The sequence below is a fragment of the Myodes glareolus genome, chromosome 15, assembly GCF_982192425.1.
Source record: "Myodes glareolus chromosome 15, mMyoGla1.1, whole genome shotgun sequence".
Taxonomy (NCBI): domain Eukaryota; kingdom Metazoa; phylum Chordata; class Mammalia; order Rodentia; family Cricetidae; genus Myodes; species Myodes glareolus.
This window is the reverse complement of record NC_142040.1, coordinates 19,348,971-19,372,497: the sequence shown is the minus strand read 5'-3', so window position 1 is coordinate 19,372,497 and position 23,527 is coordinate 19,348,971. Positions and strand designations below refer to the sequence as shown.

The 23,527-nt window shown below is 43.6% G+C and overlaps 1 protein-coding gene and 1 pseudogene across 3 annotated transcripts in view; one reads left to right on the top strand and one right to left on the bottom strand.

Moving 5' to 3' along the window:
- Positions 1–23,527, top strand: part of Rasgrf2 (Ras protein specific guanine nucleotide releasing factor 2) — a 218,984-nt gene that overhangs the window by 33,203 nt on the left and 162,254 nt on the right. The window lies entirely within an intron of this gene.
- On the bottom strand, positions 8,961–10,954 carry LOC146891659 (endoplasmin pseudogene; annotated as a pseudogene).

Below are 23,527 nucleotides of genomic sequence, written 5' to 3'. Positions count from 1 at the left end.
CTTCATTGTATCTAGATAGGAAAATGTGTCTGTGTTTGCTGGGCATCTTTGCTCTGCAGGTAAAAGTGTGCATCCTACGCAGTTCCGGAGATCTTGTAAGTAGTGGTCGCTTTGCTGAGTATTGCAGGATGTTGTCTCACTGCCAGAAAAAAACAGAACATTAGTAATAAGACTAGTCTTTTCTGACAACAAGTTGTCAGCATCATATTGCAGTTATTAGGACAGGTTTGGCCAGTAAAAGGACAGAACCAGCTGCTTTTTCACAGGAGAAAAGCCTTAGGAAGAGTCTTCAGGCCACATGACAGCTGCCAATCAAGGTCCCTTTATGTGGTACAAGAGCAACTATGACATCTCAAGGTTTTAGTAACACAAAGACAACTCATTTTTAATAAAAGTAGGTTGATTTGGATTTTAAGGTCTATTTATGAAACAAAAAGTTTCAGGAATTAAAGTAAAAAATTCTAAGGCTGAGAGAAGAGGATTATAAATTCAAGGCCAGCATGAACTACCTAATATGCCTGAGGCTAGCCCAGACTCCATACAAGTTCAATAGCTGCTTAGTCTTTATAGTGAAGACCTGTTTTCAAAATTAATAAATATAATAAATAAACATAAACATAATATATAATAAATAAACACACATATAAATTAGGATATATGATACCGGCCCAGGCAGAGACTGAAGTCCAGACACCAAAGAACAGAAAGCCCACTTTCCCTGCATTAATTCACAGCTAAGAAGTCTGGCTATCTCCTGCAAACTTTGTGGATTTAGCTTTCTAAAGTATGTACCTTGTGTACATCATTGACAAGAACCCTGTAGATGACCCTTTGGCCTTTGCCTAGGGAGGTCATCATTTAGTTTACGTCTGTGTTGCTAACAGGGGCACTCAGCGTTGTGCACACTTCCGGTCTCCTGTTTGAAAATCCCTGCCTGAAAGCAGGGTGTGTGTGATATGGAACCGCCGGGAGCTGTTGGCCAAGGGTGAGCTGGGAGCTGACTTCTGTTCCTTGCAAGAGTTGGCAGGACTGTCTGATCACAGACCACAGCCCGAGGTTTTCTGGAATGATCTGAGGCCGATCTCCAGAGTAAAACTCTCATTTGCTGCTGAACTTTAAACACAATGAGCTGTTTTCTGTCTTTCAGTGGTGGGCGGGTGGGAGTGGGTGGGGGTGGGGTGGTGGCCAGTGAGGTATTTGGGTGCAGGTGTTAATAGGTATCATCCAGACTGAAACAGGACAGCATGGTTCACAACCTGCTGCTCTTCTGGTTCCTGGGCAGGGCCTGACCAACTCGTGCAAAGAGCTGTGTGTTGACCTGAGAACTTCCGTGGCTTCTTGCAGGTTCTGGTATTAGGTCAGTGGCTGCACACACAATAGCGGCATCCCTACTACTTGGCCTGTGAGCATCCATCACCAGACACCTAATTAATTGCTCAAACCTGTCAAAGCAGATTCATTTCTTACATCATGGCCACACACTTGTTTGTTAAAACTCGAGACAATCTCAGCCAAGCAGGACTGGCTCATCTCATGAGATGGAATACACAACCATTTAAGCTATTTCATCAGTATGAACAACTTTGGAGAATTTACCATCTTGAGGGAGAGAAGCAGGAGTTGACGTGCCTGGGTACCATATTTGAACACCGCACATCAGGAGCCATGACACAGCAGATACCCTACACAGAGCTGGGAGCGACACAACTGCTTGTCTTTGTCCAGTATGTCACCACAGTGTTGCTCTGCTCAGAACGGAAGTGCTGCCTGGGGATGGATTTCTTTCCAGCAGCTTCTACCGTTGCAGTAAATAGAATGTTTTCATTATCCTGAAGGAAAAATCCTTCCCCATCACCCTCTTTCCCCTGGATCGTCCCCCAGCCCTAGCAACCACAAAGCTACTTGTGTCTCTATAGGTTGTCATATTTCATACAAATGTACTGTATAGGTTGTCCTATTTCATACAAATGTACCCGTGAAGAGCGTGGCTCTTCGTGAGTGACTTCACTCACTCTGCATAGCACTTTTAAGATGTGTTCATGGGATCACATGAACCTTTGCTTTGTTCTTTTTCATGGCCAGATAATAGTCCGCTGGATAGATATACCAAATTTTGTTTATACATTCCTTAGTTGATGACATTTGGGTTATTTCCGTTCTTTTAGCCACTGCCAATCACGCTTCCCCCAACACCGATGCACCTATCTTCTCGCAGCTGTGGGTTTTGTTCCATTTGGGCACCCACCCAGTAGCAGAGTCTTTGTCTTTTGCAGTGTTTTATTTTCCTATGGGAACATGGTCTTTCTTTAGAGGGAGTGATCTTTCTGGAGGCAGGAATCATGGCTGGAGGGCTGGGTCTGCTTGATTAAACGAGGAGGAAATTCACTTTGCTTTCTCAGCTGTAGACTGAAATAGCGTTTATCAGGCCATCTTGCCAGCTCTTTTCAAATTAAAAATTTCCTGAGTTGGTAACCAAAGTCTTTAAAGATATGAAAGGAAACATTTCCAGAAAGACCTGATAACACCCCGCCCCACCAAAGTCCCTGCTTCTGGGGCTGTTTTCCAGTTGGAAAACAACTTGAATTTTAATATTCACCTATTTTAGTTAAATTTTGTATGGTTGTAAGCAATAATAAATTGAAGGAATAACCCCCAAATTGCTGCTGGTGCTGCTGTTTGGAAAGAGCTACTCTGGTATTTGACATGTCTCCTACTCCATGGTCCTGCTCTTGGCTGCTCCATAGCCGGCTGAGCTGTACCACACCCGTACCCAGCTTCCTCCCAGCGTCCGGTCCAGATCACGCCTCTGGCTTGCATTGCTTGCGTCCATGGGCTTCTGTTGGTGAAAAGGGTGGAAAGGCTTTTGGGTTAAAGGCGTTTGGGAAGGACACCACAGTTTTAAAGGTGTTTCTAGATGTAGTGGTATAGAGCATTCAGTGGGGAGATTTGTACACAATAGACAGATGAGGGTGCAGCTGAGTTAAAATCCAGTGGTTTCTAACCCCAAAGTGAGGAATCTACTTTTTCCTTGGAGTCGGCTGACTTAACAACCGCCACAGTGTTTACTTCCCTCACATTGCTTGTAAAGTTTCTGACATGATTTCAAAATGACCATGCCTTTCCATCCCCCACCCCCAACCCCAGGATTTTTTCCTGTGCATGAAGGAAGGATACTGTGAGTACCCTTTTCCTGCTTGGTGGCTTTCAAGTTCAGAAGTTCTGGCGTTTGCATCAGTCTTTTTGGTTTTCTGAGAGACCTGTGTGCAACGAAGTGATTCTTCAGCCCTAGCAAAGTGTTCTGCTCCTAAAAGGGACAGGTCCCCAAGAAACCTTGAGCCTCCAATTTCTGATGCTCTAGCAAGCTTTCTCATCAGACTATTGAATCGCCACCCCCCAAATAACGACACGGAGACTTAGTATTAAATATGAAAGTTTGGCCGTTAGCTTTAGCTTGTCCTAGTTGTTGTAACTTAAGTTAACCTGCCTTTATTAGTCTATGCTCTGTCGTGTGGCTCGGTTATCTCTGCTCTGTACCATATATCTGACCTCTTCAGAGTCTCCCTTCTGTCTCCCTTCTGTCTCCCTGCCTTTCTTCTTCCCAGAATTGTTTTCCTCCCCAGAAATCCCACCTATCTTCTCCTGCTCAGCTATTGGCCATTCAGCTCTTCATTAAATCAATCACAGTGACACATCTTTTTCACACACTGTAAACAAATATTCCACAGCATACCAGATTAACCCTCATAGAGTGCAACTTTTATTAGCCCATAGTTCCATGTTGTCGACAGAATAAATTTATTTTATATTGTCTTTAACCTTTATTGTATGTAAACATTTGTGTCATGTGTGCACATGTGTAGGCAGGTGCAATTGTGTGTACAGGTGCCTCTGCTCATGAGTGTACATGTAGAAACTAGAGGTCAAAGTTGAGTGTCTTTCTCAAGCACTCTCTACCTTATCTTTTGAGACATGGGTCCTCGCTGCACTGTTGGGCTAGATGGACTGTCCAGGGAGCCCAAAGGGAACCACATCATCCCCTGTGGTGATATTTTGTTTGTGCTTTAACAAATAAAGCTTGCTTAAAGATCAGAGAAGCAGAGCAGCCAGCCACTAGTTCACTAGTTCTTACCTCTACAAGATCCTCAGACAGAAAGGAGTATTCTATCTCTACAAGTCCTCAGACTGAATGCCATCTCTACAAAACCTCAGACTGAATCCTGAGCTCCTGTCTCCTCCTACCTTATATTCCTCTCCCAGACAATCCCTTCCCATCTCCACCTCCCTAGTGCTGGGATTAAGGGTGTGAGCCACCACCAGTACCTGGCTCTGTTTTTCCTTTTAGACTGACTCAATCTCACATAGCCCAGGGTGACCTTGAACTCACAGAGATATCTCTCTGCCTTGTTTCCTAGGTGCTTGGGTTAGAGGTGGGTGCCACCACTGCCTGGCTTCTGTGGCTAACTAGTGTGGTTAAATCCACACTCTGCTCTTCAGGCAAGCTTTATTTGTTAGAGCACAAACAAACTATCACCACATTCCCCAGTGTCTCTCTGTGCAGGGCTGGGATTACAGGTGCTGGAGATCTGAACCCAGATGTGACTGAGCCATCCCTCCAGTCACTAGTTTATTTTGTTTTCTGGTATTTTCTGCAACTCTGTGATAAGTAAATTGAGGCAAATTATATTCCTTTCGGGAGTGGTGGCTCTGTTGAACTTCTAGCTTTCCTTCAGCACTCTAGGCCATGGCCCAGCCAAATGATAAACAAATGGCAAGTGCTGTACCCCAAATACCTGATCCTGCAATTATGTGGAACTATATTGGTTGAGTTTGACATTGAAAGGGTAACTTTGTCTTAGTTGCTTTTCAATTGCTGGGACAAAACCCTCTGACCAAGGCATCTCATAAAGGAAAGCATTTAACTGACGGCTGCTTTCAGTTTCAGAGGGTGAGTCCAAGGTCGTCATGGCAGAGATCATGCAGTAGGCATGGCAGTGGAGTAGAAGCTGAGAACTTATGTCCTGAGACAATAACTGTGAAGTGGAGAGAGAGAGAGAGGGAGGGAGCGAGCTAGACCAAGAGCATGCACATGAGAAGGGGGAGGAAAGGAGAGATGGAGGGGGAAAGACAGATAGATATATATATAGAGAGAATTGGAAATAGAGTGAGCTTTCAAAACCTCAAACCCAGTTCCTAGTAACACACTTCCTCTAACAAGGCCACACCTCCCAATCCTTTCTAAACAGTTCCACTAACTGGGGACCAAGCATTTTAATATGTGAGCTAAGGAGGTCATTCTAATTCAAACTACCATTTTCTTTTTATCTTGAATCTTTTCAACCTCTGTACCAATTCCTGTTAATAAAGTAGCAGGCTAGTGACAATGGCTCTATGAACATAGGGAATCACTGAACCCAAACAGCTCTATGGAGCAAGCAGGCATGCCAGTGGCTGCATTTTCAGACGAGAAAAATGAAGCACTGGGAGATTAAACATCAAGCGTGTGTAAACTAAGATGGGGCACTAACGGGGGAACTTGAACCTGGGGTGACTGCGTTAGGAACACATGAGTTAACCACGAGGGCCAGCTGCCCCTTCGTGATACCATTAGGGCCAGATGCCCCTTCATGATGACAGCTTACCTTGCTCAACTCACTGGGGTATAATCGAGACAAGATCGATCACATGCTTTCTGGAAGGCAGTGGTTCCACACATCCTGGGGATGACCCTGTGAAAGCAGGAGACCTAAGTAGAGCAGGCAGTTCACATACAGCTTTTCATTGGGGGTGGGCACTGAGTCATGGACAAGGACTGGAGTGGAGAAAACTGGCCCTGGCAGTATCGTAAGAGTTCCAAATTCTTCCAGAGCCCACACCTTGAGCATCAGCTCTCTGTCTCACATACCTGGGCCATCCTTCTTATCCAGCTTCAGTCCTCTGGGAGCCCATTGTTTGGAAATGGTTTAAATGTGTATTGATCTGATTGTACAGTGACCTTACATAGAACCATTGCCTCCATCTACAGAAAACATTCTAGTGGGTTCCTGTAAACTGAGACTGTGCCTTAGTTTCCCAACAGCCCACACCCGAATAACCATACAGAAACTCTATTAGTTCCAACACTGTTTGACCAATAGCTTATGCGTATTCCTAGCTACTATCTCATCTTAAATTGATCCATTTCTATTCATCTGTGTATCACCATGAGGCTGTGGCCTACTGGCAAGGTTTTCGTGTTTTTCTCCTTTGGTAGCTACATGGTGTCTGCCTGACTCCACCTAGTCTCTCTCTATATATCTCTGTTTGGATTTTCTGCTAAGTCATTGGCTGAAACATCTTTATTCATCAACTAATAAAAGCAATGCATATACAGAAAAACATCACACACAAGGTTCCCACTAGTGGGTTCCCAAAGCAAGAATATGAATGGAACTGTTACACCATTCACAGGCACAGTAGAATTTAAAAATTTAGAAGACTTGATAAGTTTGATGTTTATTTCTGGACATACTATCTGATTCTGAGCCATTCAGTACTGCTTCCTTGTGATCCATTTTAGCTGGTTTCATAGAATGAATCTTCATTTAGAATTCTGAATTTTGGGCTCATAACACTTAATAGCATTGCTGCATAGTGTACATAGCTTTCACAGTGGGTACTAGGTACCAGAATGTGGGTGCCAAGAGTTTCCATCATTCCCAGGCCTTTCAGCCAAAATCTCATGTACTGGTGGGGAGAACTATCATACTTCTGAAAGATGATTTCCTCATCCGTAAGATAGACCATGATGGGAATTATAGGAAGTAGAGCAGGGTGAACCTCAGGAGAATGCTTGGCACACACTAAGCTCTGCATAGGTGGTAGTATTCTCATGCCTGGATATGTTGGTTTGCACATCATCAGGTGCTGCCCAGATGAACGATGCTCCAAGGGAAGGATGAACACTTAGAAGTCAGAGACCATTGGCTTGACTGCAATGCCCGGCTCTGGTGTCCCAGATAGCGTTAACATGGTGATCCGTGTGTTTTCCAACAGTTATTTATCACAATGATCAGATGAAACCTTGCATCACTTGTGACAAACCCAAGGTGCTCGAATTTCTGAAGAAAATCTTAAAAACAATCTAAGAAGTAACAGATGGTTTGTGTTCACTGGTGGAGTATCCAAAACCAGATGAAAAGTTTAGTGTGCCAGATGTTACAGGGAGTAATTGTGTGCAACGAGCACATACACAACCCGACACTTGTAAAAATTGATAGTGTACTACTGTAGATGCCTCTTTCACGTCTTATCTGCTCCACTTCCTCCTCCTTTCCCTTTTCCTGCCACCATCTCTTACATTACTGCAGTGGCCTAGCTCACCACTTCCTTTCTATGCTAGGGGTCAAACCTAGGACCTTGCGCATGACAGGCAAGGGGGCCACCACTGAGGGATGTGGGCTAGCCCTTAGTACATGTTTTAAAATAAGTCACAATTTGAGAAAGACTGGAGTGATGATGCCTATGTAATATGAGCACGAAGGTTCTAGAAAACCTACTGGAATGATAGATCTCAAAATTTCATAGTGGCTTTCTGTGGTTCCTGACAGAACATACATGTAACCCCAGTGCTTGTAAGGCAGAGGAAGGAGGCTCAGCCTGGGTTACATCGTAGAGAGGGAAGGGAGGAAGACAGAGAGAGAGAGAGAGAGAAAGAGAGAGAGAGAGAGAGAGAGAGAGAGAGAGAGAGAGAGAGAGAGAGAGAACATGCTCTTTGAATGGTGGCAAAGACCATGAGTGAATTTCCCCCTTTGTTTTCTGTCACTGTGTTTTCTGTGTTTATATGTATGCATGTATTATTGTTTTCTGTATTTATATATGTATGCATTGTATGTATGTGTTATTTTTTTCATGGACAGAAAACCCACCAGCAACAAACTTTTCCATAAGAGGTAACTTAGTTCTTATTAGATGGAACTCAAGAGTCATGGTGTCTGGCTTGTACTTTATAATGAGAGAGAATCAAGTGCACGGCACAGAGCTGACTTGTTTGTTGTATATGCTCTAGGTATAACTGAGAGTTGGGTTAAGCAAAATTAAAGACACGTTGTGCTCGAGAGCATGAGAAAGGTTTGGGTTGTGAAGATTTTTGGAGAAGACAATACGCATATGCTTGCGTCCACTGTTTCCCCATCCCTGATGTTTTATGGTCTTAGCCGTTCTTATTGCTGGAATTTGAGACTGCCCCTTTCTTTTCAATGTCTGGCAGTCGTAAGCTTTTGCTACCAGCAAATGACAGAAAGCATAGCTTTTATACTGAACATCTTAGAGAAAGGGGGCCCACAAGCACAAAGTGGTTCGTGAGCCACATTGAAGTCCCCTTGCTAATCCTGCTTCTGTGGTATCTAGGTATCTGGCTCGCCCACCAGACGCCTTCCATGCTGCTTTATTTACACAGACATGTCTGTCAGTGTATTGCATATTTTTCTGCTTATGAATAAGTGCATGCCAATAGCTCTCTTTTTCAAATTGCTATGCCTCAACCTCATATTTGTTTGTTCCGAACAGGAAAATGTCAAGAAGGCTCTGAGTGTTTTAAACAACTTTACTACACATAAATCTCTCTATATTTATGTCTTTAAAGTGTGCATATCTGTTATGACTACCTTAAAAACAGCATAAAAGATACAAATAAGGAGATAAAACTCCCAAGAAGTAACTACTGTTAAATGTTTGGAATATTCTTTCCCACGTATTTTTTTTTCAATTTAGAATCCTTTTTATTTTTATACACATGGCAAGATTTTACACCAATAGTCAGTTAAATAGTATAAATTTACATTAATAAGGAATGCTAAGGAATCTCAGTTGAAAACCCCACTTCTTCCTGTGATCCATAATCCCAACATTTACAGTTCAGGGAAGAAGGGAGCTTGGGGGAGCATCCAAAACAAAATTTTCTCAAGAGAAACGACTTTAAAATTTCACAGTCTCTCTTCACACAGGATCAGTGGTGAGAGTATAATTTCTAATTCATCCCTTTCTGTTGTAGATTCCTTTGCTGTTTCCTATTCTTCTTCTGTGCCTGTATCCACCTCTTCCTCTTTGTCTTGCTCCATGTCTTCTGCTGTGTCTTGTGTCTTCAGGCTCTTCCTTCTCCTCCTCCTCCTCCTCCTCCTCCTCCTTCTCCTCCTCCCCCCTTTTCTCCTTCTCCTTCTTCTGCATTAATGTTTAAGCCGAGGCAAAGCATTCTATTTATTCTACCTCCACATGCCTTGGTATCTGGTAGAAGATACCCTAACTGAAGTGCTACTGTTTCAAACAAAACTGCAGTGGGATCCAAGACAGTCTCGTCATCTGCATCTTCCTTAACCTGCTGAAGGATGTCTCTGATCAGCAGATGTCTGGGATTAATGTCAAATGTTTTCTTTTGATTGGCATAGTAATTTGTAGAGATGTCCTTGCCTATTTGGTATACTTGTGTCCTCATAATCCTCTCCATGTTGCTAGACCATCCACAAGAGTGTAGGGAGACTCTGAGGTGTTGTGATACCACAGTATTTTCCATTTTGTCCTTAAGGGCCTTGTCTTTCATCAAGTTGAGCAGAGGCTCAAATTCCTTCTCTGTTGCCTCCCAATTTTCCTTAGTTCTCTCACTCTCATCAAATTTCACTCTTTCTTGACAATATTCTGGAACCTCTTCGCATCAACTTCAGTAAGGGCCTGAATGCAGAATTCATCCACAGGCTCTGTGAGGTAAATACTTCATAGCCCTTTTCAGAAGTCTCTCAAAAAATGAAGAGATTCAGTTGACCCAGCCTTGAGGCATATATTGTTCGTTTTTTTTCCTTCGTTTTTTCCACATACTGGTCTAAACTCTTAATGTCAGTTGGATGGTGAGAAGACTGGGACCTAAGAAGTTTAGCAAGTCGTATTCGATTTGAGTTGTCTTCAGTCCTATCAAGCTTTATATTGGTGCTGAACTCGTTCCAGAAACTGTCATTGCACTTCCCGTCTTCTAGATCATGTGCAGAGTTTTATGGACAAGATTCTTCTTTGTCACCTTGAGCAATTTATATTGCCGAACAACACTTGACATAGTTCTCTTGAGAACATTGAGGGGGAGATCCTCCGAATCCACACCTTTGGCAGAATTAAGGCACTTGGGCATCACATCATAGAAGTCATCTGTGATGAATGTTCAGCAATGCACAGCTTGATGTAACTGCTCTTCCTGGATCCATATTCATCAAACAGAGTATGAGGATCAGACATGGGCAGAAATAAAACTGATTTGAAGGCAACTTGCCCTCCTGTGGTAAAGTGGATATAACCCATGTCATCAGTTTCCTTTGAAACTAATTTATAGAAAGATTTGCATTCATCTTCCATTTGGCTGGTCTCTGCCGTGTTGGCTTGGTATCATTCATAATTTCCCAATCCCATCCCATACAGGTTTTTCAGCTTTCAGAGCATTTTTGCTTTCTTTCCTTCCTCCTCCTCTACTGCAGCCTCCACATCTAATTCTTTGTTCTCTTCTTTTGCTACCTCAACTTCTGCCTTGGGTTCATTGATGGTCTCAGTCTTGCTATTCCACCATGTACATGGGAAAGTTGATGAACTGAGAATACCTTTGGAGGAGATTTTTAGTTTTATCCAATTCAAAGTAATCAGATGCTTCTTCTTTTGAGACAAAAACAATTGTTGTTCCCTGTCCTTGTGTGTGTCCTCTTGGACCAGCAGTGACAGAGAACTGATTGGAATCTAACCCCAAGATGTGCTGGATGTCTTTGTTGTGTTTAGAGGTGACAATGACCTTATCTGCTACAAGAAAAGCAGAATAAAAACTGACACCGAACCATGGAAAGCTTTGTGTTCTACACTGTAGTTTGCCATTTGGCTTTGTGCTCTGTCTGCTTTCATTGTCTCGTGGATATGACAGATGTAGGCTGGGGTTAGTTGTCAGCCACTTCCTCATGACTTCTCCTCACTGTGTTTTCACCCTTGCTTATGAAGTCGTTCATCCTTCCACTGCCTAAACTGCATGTAAAATGTATCTGCCTGTGGTGGACAGCTCACATGTGTCAATGCACTCATTTATAAACAGGTCTTAGGCGTGTTTTAAAAGGGTAATATTCTCAGGATAATTCTCAAGGATGTTAGGGAGGCTGAGATGATGGTATGTGACTTTAGTTTCAGCTGCTTGGGAGGCTGAGGCGGAAGGATCTCTTGAACCCAGGTGTTTAAGGATGGCCTAAGTAACATCAAGCCCCACCATAAAAGAAAACTAGGGGCACGTTTACTAATTTTTGGAGGGGGGTTCATGACAGTGTTTCTCTGTAGCTTTGGAGCCTGTCCTGGGACTAGCTCTTGTGGAGCAGGCTGGCCTTGAACTCACAGAGATCCGCCTGCTTCTGCCTCCCAAGTGCTGGGATTAAAGGCATGGGCCACCACCACCCAGCATGTTTACTAATTTAATTGTTTCAAATATTGTAGTTTAAATGCCTCACAGTTTCTTTCATTTGTCCCCATTAGTGAACATTTTTATTATTAGTAGTAATGTCATGATTGTGTAGGTAAGTCTTAATATTCATTTCCAATTATTTCAGTATTGATCCCTGAATAAAACGAAAATATATTACAGTCTGTGCTAAAAATTGCTTCCATTTTATAAAGATTAGATCACTTTTATTTCAACCATATTATGACACTGTTCAACTATAGGTTTTACTTTTTAAAAGTTGCAATTTGATTAAATGGTCTTAACTTACAAATGCATTCTTTTCTTTCCGTTTTCCTCTCTTCCTTCCTTTCTCCCTCCCTCTCTCCTTCTGTCCCTCCCACTTTTCCTCCATCTCTTCCTCCTCCTACTTTTCTTCCTCTTCATGCCCACCTTTTGGCCAAGGATCAAAGTTTAAAGATATGTAAGGCCTTACACATCTTACACATACTCAGTTAATTCTTTTACATTATTTATTTGTTTTAAAGGAGTCTTTCTGTCATTTTAATAATTTAATGAACTCAAATTCTGGTTAAAAGTCTTCAGTGATGTTTTCCAATTAATTTTGTGACTTTACCCGATGATTTACAACTTAAACCAGGCAAATTATAAAGTACGCTGCCTCTTAAAAGGCACTACCTACCCGTGGGGTTTGAGAGATGGTGGCTAGGTGCTTATGAGCACATGCTGCTCTTGGAGAGGACCCACTTCTATTCCCAGCAACACATTAACTCAGTTTCCAGGGCATCCGATGCCTTTCTAGGCTCTGTATGCACCTACACCCCTGTGGTACGTGTATATAGGCACCTAGGTACATACACATACACATTTAAAAAACAGAGACACGACTCCTTAATTTAGGCTTGCATTTTCTTTTATTTCCATTTGGTAAGGCATTATATGGTAAAAACTGGAGCATTGAAAAACAAAGACAGAAATATTGTCTAGCCATTATTTTACATATATTTTTGCATTTCAATGTATCCACTATTGTATACCATAAGGATATGATTCTAAACTATGTTTGGGGCACTGAAGGATTTTGGTAATATGGGATCATAGAGGCCATCTGGTTTTGTTTTTTAAGCTCAGGGAATCCCTTAGAAATTGAGAGTGGCTAGCTCAGTTCGATAGCTCAGTGGATAAGGGTACTTGCCAAATTGGTACAAACCCAATTAATTACCCGGGTTTGATTCCTGGGGCTCACATGATGGAAGTAGAGAATCAGCTCCTGAAAGTTGTCCTCTGACTTCTACATGCATATGGGAGCACATGTAGTTCCCAAACTAAATAAATAGAATAGTCAACTGCTCAAGAAATTCTGTTTTCAGAAAGGTCTTTAAAATCTCCAACTTGAAGTCACACAACTAGAGAATAAAGCTGGAGTCTGTCCTTCCAGTCCATATTTATCTTCCTCATTTTTTGGCACTATCCTCGTTCTTATTTGATACAGCACCTCGCATTTGTTTTCAGCAACACTTGCTAAGTTGTCCCTCTGCTAAGTGGCACTAACTGCCGCAGGTGTTAAAAGCATATGTTCTTATTGCACTTGGTTTATCCTCCGCAACTGAGAATATGGTTTGACAAATAAAAAATGAAGCCAAAAGTTGAAATAAGATCATGAATATGTGAAAGTATTTGATGATTTCCCCCTTTAGACAAGTGAAGTTAGAGGTTCCAAACCAACAAAGAATAATCCAGGCTTTTATGGACCTTGAACTAATGACAGTTCAGTTATTTCAGTGTAGGAGAAAATTGACAGTGATGATTGAATTCACAAGTCTGTTCTATCAGTAGCTCTGAGGTTGACCAGATGTCTCTTTCTAAATAAATCAATGAACATTCTGGGGATGAGTGAAATTTATCACATAGGTCATCTGTTATCTATCTTCTTGTCCCTGTTTGAAGTGGTAATAGAGGAGAAAGACAGGAGCTTGTAAGAGAATTTAACAAGGTATGGTAGGCCAAGATGATGACCTAAGCTACTGAACATTGCACTGTTATTTCCATATATTTCAATAGGCTGCGAGCTCAGATCCTCAGTCAATGAAAGTTTCTCTGTTCTAACATTTACATAATAGTCTTTCAAGGATTGCAAGAACAACTGAATACATCAAGAGCTTTTAGCCATTTTTACAGTGATAGGTTTTCTGACCTCTTATTATCCTGTTCACTCTCCAGTGAACACAATTTAATTTGATTCAGTTGTCTGAGATTTAGCAGCTAGACTGGATCGATTTTTCCACTTGCAGTAGAAACCACTACAGGGGGCAATTAAATGCTTTCTTAAATTGGGTGTTAACTTGACATTCTAACCACTAAAATATGTTTTCTATTCTAACCACTAAAATATGTTTTCTAAACAATCATATTTAAGGGAGTTTGTAAAAGCTGACACTGCTGCATGGTGTGGAGTTTATGCATGATAGTGCTTTGCTTTAACTGTATTTTCAAATTTCTTTATATAAGCTGTTTTCTGTTGGGAGAAACCATTCTATAAATTCTTGTATGTCACTGATGCTTCAGAATACAAATGTTCTCTAAGGTTTTGGTAGAATTAGAAATAGTGTCATCATAAACATTGAACATCTGCCAAAAGTTTACAGAACAGTTCATAAGCCATCAGCACTATAGAAACAGTATGACTCCTCCCTTGTCACCAAGAACCATGTATGCCCATTTGTGGTTGAACTGCATGCCTGCCCCCCTCCCCCGTCAGGGTCTAGTGATTTTATCCCAGGAAGGCAGGAATGCTGCAGTTTCTTTTCTGCAGCTCTAGAAGGAGTCTAGTGTCCCAGGCATCAGGGGTGATAGTATATGGAGTGTGTTCAAGCAGCTGCACCTCCATGGCTATGATGAGGCCCACCGGGCTTTCAAGCTATTTTAATGTGTCTTACCATATTTGCTCCACATCTTTGGGGTGTGGCCTCCATTTGGATCAAAAGAAAATTTGGCACAAAGAACAGTGTGCTGGAGCTCATGCTGTGCTCTCCGGTCAGGAAGAGTTCTGATAGTCCCACATTCCAATCCGGGGCCTCTTAAACTGAACCTCTCTCTTCTCAAAGATTAGGATGGATGTATACAGTTGGCTTGTACTGAGTGATGGTGTCCATGACTTTGATAAAGAAAAATTCACATTTTACTAAATGGGTTCTTTCATAAACCAAGCTCACTTTATTTGTGAATTGAAGCACCGAAAGGAGAGAACCAATCAGGACAGAGAGAACTATTCAGCATCTCAGAGATAATTTCTAAGAAGACTTACATGAAACATATTTTCTGTTACTATAATTGAGTGCCATAGATTGGGTAACTTGCAAGGAATAAGGATTTATTCAGCTTACTGTATGAAGACCAGGAGGTCCCAAGTTGGGAGCACAGTACAGGAATTGAATCTGGTGAGGATCTTGCTAGACTGAGTCCCACAGTGGCTTAGGCCATCACATGACAAGGGGGTTGAGGCTAAGAGACAGATCCAAGGTTCCATTTTTATCTCAGACCTACTACTGAGCTAACTTAATTAACCCATCAGTCCATTACCTCGTGAATGGATCTATTCAGTTTGAGGGCTAATCACTTCTAAAGATCCTATCTACTTAATATCTCACAACAGGTTAAGTCAAATTCCTGAAGCAGAAACAGGAAGGGCAGACTCCAGCACCTTAGAGGGTCAAGGGCTCTGCAATACTTCAGAGCGTGCCGCTGGTGCGGTGATGACAAACACTTGGAACTGACTGGCTTCTCACTTGGGTTCACAAAGTAGCTAAAATTGTGATGCATGCATCCGACCCTCTCTGACTTCATTGTTACCTCGCTAGTTCTCTTTGGATCACACTCCTGCTCAGCTCTCCACATAGGCATGCTAATATTGAGCCTTTTAAAACTTGATGATACCGAATCTATGTCACCCCCTTCTAGAACTGAAGAGACAAAGGTAACAGTAATGGGTGCAACTTCCTGCCAGTCTTTCAATGTCCTATTCTCAGTCCTCGAAAGTACACAGTGATGTCTCCCATCATTGTCCTAACCCTGCAATCACCATGGGTTCCAGGAACAAAAGAGCCTAGCAGAAAGACCACCGTCTTAGGCACTGTTCTATTGATGTGGAGAGATACCATGATCAAGGTAACTAACTCACAAAGGAAGTCATTGGACTGGGGCTTACTTACAGTTTCAGAGGCTCAGTCCATTATCACCATGGAGAGGGACATGGTGGTATGCAGGTAGACATAACACTGGAGAGGTAGATAAGAATATTTTGATCCACTGGCTTCTGGAAAAGAGACTGGGCTTGGCATGGGCTTTTGAAACCTCAAAGTCAACTTCCAATAACATACTTCTTCCAACAAGGCCACACCTACTCTGACAAGGCCACACCTCCTAATTCTTCTGATCATTTCAAACAATTCCACTATAAGCCATTCTTATTCAAACTACTGCAACCATCCTCGATAACACCACTCCAAAGCAGGACCAATCACTTTAGGGAAACTGGTTATGTCCTTAGTGGTCAGGATTCTTTCAGGGCCACCTTGCAGGATGGAATTGAGATAACCATCAGCCAGATCAGGCTTTGACTAAGACAGCTTAATATTTATGCCTCTTGTCTCCTAACCCAGTTCTTCCTCTGTTTAACCCCCAAAATCATGTATTATGAACAGAGACACTTAAGTGCCATCTTTGCATCATGGCCATTTTGTTTGAAATCCTTTTCTGCCTTCTCACCATTACTTTCATTGAAGATAGCTATCAGACCTGACAAGTTGGATTCCCTGGGTTTGACCTCTGCCTAAGACTTTAGTTATATTATAATGCGGTGCAGATCCACATATGTTTAGATAAGTCAGACCCAGGGGGAGTTGGAAGGTGACCCCCAGCCTCTGAGCTGCAGGCTCAGTTGCATGAGTGAGGACCACAAGTCAGTGTGCTCCTTTCAGACCTTGATCAGCGTCCCTGGAGGAACCTCAATGGCTGTAGAGAAAATTGGCATTATGTGTACTATTTACACTCTGGTCTTACTAAAACACTGAGAGATGGACGGAGTATGTGTAGCCACTAAAAGCCTGCATTTCAATCCAAATGTGATGTCTGAAACCATGGCTGCGCTGAACTCCAAATAGTGTGCTTTTTCCTGTACATATCAGTTGTAATGCTGGTCTCACTAAGATGCAGGCTGAGTGAGAGGTCGCTCTATTGTCCAAAGGTGAACGTATATGCACAACACACACCCCGCCACAAGTTAGGAGTCTCACGGGTGCAGATTGGGTTTGGTGCTGTTCTGGCTGTCTTGGGTATGTAGTATGTAGTATGTCTTGGGTATGTAATATGTAGTATGTCTTGGGTATGTAGTATGTAATGTGTCTTGGGTATTCTCTTGGAGTATGTAGCCAGTGTAGTTTATGGTTCATTCTTTTTCTTCTCCACTCCCAGCTCACAATAGGCTGCACAGCCCTGTAACTTCATAGGTTTCACTTCTTGCTACAGTTCTTTGAAGTAGCCTGGTTCGTAGCTGTATCTCCAAGAAGCTAGAGGTCTGGACAGGAAAGCTCAGGTCCTTTCTTTGGTGTGGGACACTATGCTTACTGACTTACATTATTTTACAGACGCTGTCATTCTAGAGGGTCATCACCCTGGCTGTTGTGGAACTGGGGCAAAAAGGACTTTCCGTGAGAGATTTTGCTGTTCTAGAGCCCCTGAGGGAGCCCCTTGACTTTGACATAGAACACCTTTTGGAGACAGTATCTTGCTCAGTGGCTCAGTCTGGCTGTAAGCTAGCCATCTTCCTGCCCCAGTTTTCTGAGTTCTTAGATCATTGGTGTATGCTAGCAAGTCATTCTTATCATCAGTATTTTAACTCTTCAACTTTCTTTGGGTTTTAGCTTTGAGTGGAAAAAGAAGCTGCACTGAGTTCATCCCTGCTTCTTCCTGTCTTCTCTGCCCACCTCCAACCTCTTCTCACCACACCTCCCAGCTTCCTCCTCATGAGACTTCTTCTTCTAGTCCTCCAGTGTCATCAATGCCTTTCATTGGCCTTCCTGCCGCGAGAGGCCCTGCCTTGGGCTGTAGTAGTATGAGAAATACAGAAGAGAGCAGCTAATGGTAAGGCAGTGTTTCACAGCCCAGCAGGCATGTGTGTCATATCTGGGACAGGTCACAGTAGCCCCAGGTGAAACAGACTCTGTGGCCAGTCCTGTGACGTCAGACAAATGCTCTGATTATAAGGATGGGGTTAAGCTCTTGTCTTTTCTGCTTCTGCTGTTGGATACGGCTGTTCTTGACAGAGGAGAGAGGAGAGGAGAGATTTTGAGAGAGAGAGAGTTGGGAGAAGGGGCAAGTTCAGGTTTAAACATGACTGTAGTGCTGTTTAGCAGGAGAAATGTGGATTACCATCTAGAGAATCAGACCACAGGATTATCTCCAGGATAAAAACAAAGAAACTGCAGAGAAAGAAAACCTCATGACTATTGTAGATGTTGGGTTTCAGGACCATCGCTCTATTTTAACTTGTCCTTCCCTTTTTATCATTCAGGACTTTGAAACATCTTTTCTAAATTACGGCAGAGGGACCAGTCAGAGGTCGCAGTGTAACACAGGGAGTCTGCTGATAGTTTTGACACCCAAGGGACTTATGGTGCATGAGGTCTGAGATCCACATCTATAGCGTTTGTATTCCAAGGAGGCCAGATGACCCTTCCTTCCTTCTTTTCTAGCCGTGCTGGGGTTGAACTTAGAGCCTTGTACATGCTCTTCAAGCATTCTATAGCTGCACCTGATCCCCAGACGGAGTTCTCTCTCTCTCTCTCTCTCTCTCTCTCTCTCTCTCTCTCTCTCTCTGTCTCTTTCTCTCTTCCCCCTCTCTTTCTTTTTTCCTCTTTCTCCCCACCCCCTACCCCTCTCGTTCAACAAGACCTCCTTGTGTAGCCCAGGCTGTTCTTGAACTCATTACACAGCCTAGATTAACCTCAAACTTGAGATCTTCCCATCAGCCTTTGAGAGCTGTTGACTACATTGGTACCATCATCCGCAAGTCTACAGGAGAAATTTTCGATGAGTTGCTGAAAATAAGTAATTTGCAGGCAGTGTTTGATCTAACCCAGCATTGGGAAGTGGAAGCGGCTCTTCACTGCTTCTCCCATCGCTTCTTGCCTGCACAATGGTTTAACCTTTGCATGTACTGTGCTGATGGGATTGCCTGGCTGTCTGGCTGTCTTTAAAGGTGTCTTTTAATTGGGCTCCCAAGCAGGACTGCTTTGGAGGCACCATACAACTCCTAGCTAGACCAGGCCAGGTCACTGAGTGCTTCTCCCGGTTTGGGCATCGAGTTAGGACAGAAGTCAACCCTTGCATAATTGTCACCCCTTTGAATCACCAACTTGTTATTTTCTGGAGTTTCCACTCCTCTTCTCTTAAATTTAAATGGAGTTTTGTTAGCTCTAATGTTAAATCCAGCGTTGCCCCTGCTCAGAGGCCTGTTTACTAGGTTGTCTCTCTCGAGTCTAGGGCACGCCATTCTCTGCCTGCCCCCGTGTTTATGGACAGGCTTAGCTGTCCTGTGGAGGATGCAGGACTGTCCCTGGGGAAGCATAGTGGATTTTTGTTCCAGGCACGGACCAGAATCCTCAGCCCTCAATGGCAAGCACAGAGATATCGTCAATTTTTAATTAGCCAATTTTTAATTTTTCCTTTTAGATAAAATTAGACAAGTCCATCTCTAGGACTGGAGGCTAAGGCGATCTTTGAACTGATGGTTTTAGCCTGAAAAAGGCAAAAGAATGACTTTGGATCACACTGGATGAGCAGATCGGGCACGAGGGGAGGCAGGCTAGCAGAGAGCCCGTTTTATTTTTAGGTCTCTCTTTCAGAGCCGCTTTGCTGGGCCCCATGATAAAGCCTTGCATATGCCCAGCACATTTCCTGACGATTCTAATATCACACCAAGTCCTCCAGTCACAGTTTCGTCCCAGACAGTCTCTGCTGGTAATTAGTACCGTGGCCGCAGAGGGCCCGGTGTAAAGGGAAAGCTGCCCCGTGACTGGGTTGGAGCTCAGGGAAGGGAGGAAGGGAGGGACTGCTGTGCCTCAGTCCCTGGTGACCCTGTCTGACTCTCCCTCACCCCCACTGTGGCCTTCCTAATTGGGGCCCAGCATGACTTTCTCTTCTTGTGGCCAGATGTTGAAGCATAGTCTTAGGGAGTGACCCCTGGGTTTCACAGCAGTGGATTCCTGTGGCCAGATGTTGAAGCATAGTCTTAGGGAGCGACCCCTGGGTTTCACAGCAGTGGATTCCCATCCAAGGGCAGGAAATGCATCTAGATTCCCCCAGGGAATCTGGATCCTGTGATTTCCCCTTTTTGGGCCTATGGCACCAGACAGGAACCAGAGGACTTTGTGTTACAAACCCCTGGTATGCCTGGGCTGACTTTGCTGGTTCTAGGCAAGCTCAGTCCAGCACACTAAGCTGTGGCCAGTTCCTGGCTAAAGTAGACACCATCCTTTTCTTGGCCTTTGGTTGGGAGTGCACTCCCCAAATGAGTGTTCTGTTTTCATCCTCCTGGCTTGCAGCTCCCCAACAATAGAGCCTAAACTGGCCAAACACTAAGTTGGGAAAGAAAACACAGGAACTTGTGAGAATAGGTTGCTGGGAGCCACCTCACAAGCCTGAGGTCAAGAGAATGTTCCATTCTCTGTCCCAAAGGAGATGACAAGGGGAACCTCAGCACACATAGGTCCCTGATGGAAGGGGATCCCAGATTGTCCAGAATCTGGCAGTGTAATCCCTCTATGACCATAAGTGAACAAGGGTCATAGCTGATTCTTGGCTACCTCCTTTCTGAGCTGGGCAAACAGTGCCAAGCCTCACTTGGTCATGTGGGCTTTGGTTTCTGCCTGTTGTCTTGAGGCAACAACTGAACCTAAAATAAGGACACCACATCACAGTATTCAGAAATATTGGGAAGCCATTGTTATATAACTGTCATGTTCCAAATATGGACGGGAACTGTTGCTTGTGGCTGTAGCGGTGCTGTGGAAAGGGCTTTGGAAGTATTTTGTGTCTCGCATTAGCTAGAATTGGAGGTCTCTGCCCCTCCAAGAAAGTTTCCCTATTTTTTTAAACAGCCTTCCTTGCTGCCCCCTGCCTTTTCCCCCTCCCACACCCCCTGTTCCTTTCATTCTTTTGTTTCTTCTTTTGCTTACACTGATATTCTGTCTCCTGCTCATTGAAGGAGATATATTATTTCCTTCTTAAGTTTTCCTGGTGGTCTTACAAAGGCTTCAAACTGCTCTCCAATGTGCCTGCCCCTGCCCAGAAGACTTTTTTTCAGACTTTCTTTCTTAACATTTGCTTTCATATTTTAATTATCTCTCTCTTCTCTTCTCTCTCTCTTTTTCTGTGTCTATGTGAGTGAGTGAATGTGTGTGTGTGTCTGTCTGTCTCTCTCTCTCTCTCTCTCTGTGTGTGTGTGTGTGTGTGTGTGTGTGTGTGTGTCTGTGTGTATGTGTGAGGACACATACACACATGAGTACAGTTGCCCATGGAGGTCAGAAGCATCATATCCCCTGAAGCTGAAGTTCTGGACAGTTGTGAACTACCCAATGTGTTTTTTGGGATTTAAACTCAGGTCCTCTGCAAGAGGAGTAGGTAGTCTTAACCAAAGAGCCATTTATCCAGCGTCCTCACTCATGGTAGTCTTTTGTCTCCTCCCTGAAACCCTGGCCAAGGCAGTGCTCTGTGTCCTAGCTTGGGGTTCTCCATATACCTATATTAGAGTGTTTGATGTATACCTTGGAACTCGTGACCCCAAGTATGTCAATTCCTCTCTCAATACATCAAATGTGTATGCAAATATAAGAGAATCAAGTAGTGGGAAGCACAGTGTTGAAGGGAGAGAAGGCCTGAAGAGAATGGCAGGCGAATATCCGGACAGCTGCCACTACAGGCAGTACTGGCAGCAGGGCCAATGGGAGCAGGAATCCAGGACAGGAGTAAGCGCTGCAGCTAAGAGAACGGTTTGAAAGGCTGTGTTTGTTTAAGGGCTTGAAGAGCAGTTGTAGAGGGCAGATGGAGTTAACTTTTTTGTCCTTTAAGGTCTTGTCACTAACAGCAACACCCCCATCGATAATTGTCGGCGAAGAACAGCTCTAAAAGAAGACCAGCTTGTTGAAGCTGGGAAATGGTGGGAAAAGATGCAGATGGATGAGAGTAACTAGGAACTGGTAAAGCAGAGTAGCCGGGCCTGGGCTGAGCCTCCTTTGTTCTCGCTGCTACTTCTCTCACCTAAACCAAGCAAAACCCGAGCTAGAAATCTTCCCCAGCATCGGCTCTTTTACAGGACACAACTCAGTTGTTTTTAATTTATTCACAAGACCGTGAGACCACCAGCACTATCTGGTACCAGTCTGTCTCATTGCTCAAAAGAAAACACAGTAATTGTGACTAGGCAGTACTATGCGTTTGTCAAAACCCTGTCTTTCAGCACAAAGACCAAACCATAGCGTGAACTAGGCTAGTACTAATACACAGTGCTGTGAATATTCCCCACATGTACAGGACGGGAGCCTTCTCTGCTGTGATGCTAGAGTCCAGTCAGCTCTGAGCTGCTCTGACAAGCAAGCCCACTAATTAATAAACAAACGATGAACTCTCTAAGCATGCCTGTAGTCCCCTCCCTTACCCCGTCCCTCATCCCCTACAACACTTAGCTACTTCCCCTCTCTCATATGGCCTGTTTTAGAAGCATGGATGAAGTTAGTTTTGGTAGTTACCCTTAGGAGAGTGTAGAAAGTTTATACATTAGAAACCACAGCTCTGTGTTTCCTGTCTGCCTCTTCTGTAAACATCCATGAACCATAAGATAACATAAAAACGAAGATGGTGCAAGTAGTCACAAAAGCATTGACGGTAAATAAAAAGCAGAAAATCCACTTCCTGCTGTTCCAAACCAAGGCACAGCCTGTCACTTGATGGGCAGAGGAGCCCGGACTTGGACAACGGTTGGGGGGCAGACCCCTGGACTGCATTTGGAGAATGGCTAAGATTCAGGCTCAAGCATGGTACAGGGACAGTGGGTGGATGCCCTGGAGCCGCACACAGGTTTCCCAATCTGCAGTAGCTGAGATGGCAGAGGAAGCTACAGGGACGAGCTCTAAGGGAGGGGCCAGTGGCCTGTCAGCAGCATTGGTGACATCATCACAAGAAGGGAAACTGCTCACTAAAGCACCAATTCTGTGCTGGGATTTATTTATTTATCTTAATTAAAAAAGTGAAACAAAACCTTTTTATACAATAGGTACTGATTGTGTTCTTTCCATAACCCAACTCCTCCCAGATCCTCTCCACCAACCTAGCCATCCAAGTTCGTGTTCTCTCTCTCAAACAAACAAACAAACAAACAAACAAACAAACCCTTAAAATGAAAATCCAAACAAACAAAAAACCAATAGGACAACATATACCAAACTAAATCAAAACAAAACATCTCTCTCTCTCTCTTACACACACACACTCACACTCATGCACACACACACACACACACACACACACACACACACACACACAGAGGCATACATGCATGAACACACACAACCATGGAGCTCCTTTTGTGTTAGTCAACTACTTCTGTGCATTAGGCTGCCCTGGCGTGTAGTTGATATACCTAGTGACATTCTATTAGGGAAAACTGATTTCCCCTTTCCAGGAGTATCAGCTGCAAACGACAGCTTGGCTAGGGGTGAGACTTAGTGCTCACTTTCCCTCCTCAGTGCTGGGACCCTTTAACTGTGCAGCTCCTGTGCACACTCCCATGGTCTCTGCGAATTCTTACATCGTCAATTCTGTTGTATCTGGAAGACACAATTGCGAAGGCTATTGGTTTTTCTCCAGAACTTGATGGTGAGGCCCCTAGCTGATTGTTTGTCTTGTTAGTGTTTTTATAGCTGCGATGAGATGCCATGAAGAAAAATCAAACTGGGGAGGAAAGGGTTTATTTGGCTCACACTTCCACATCACCCTTCATCATCACAGGGAGTCAGGACAGGAACTCAAACAGGGCAG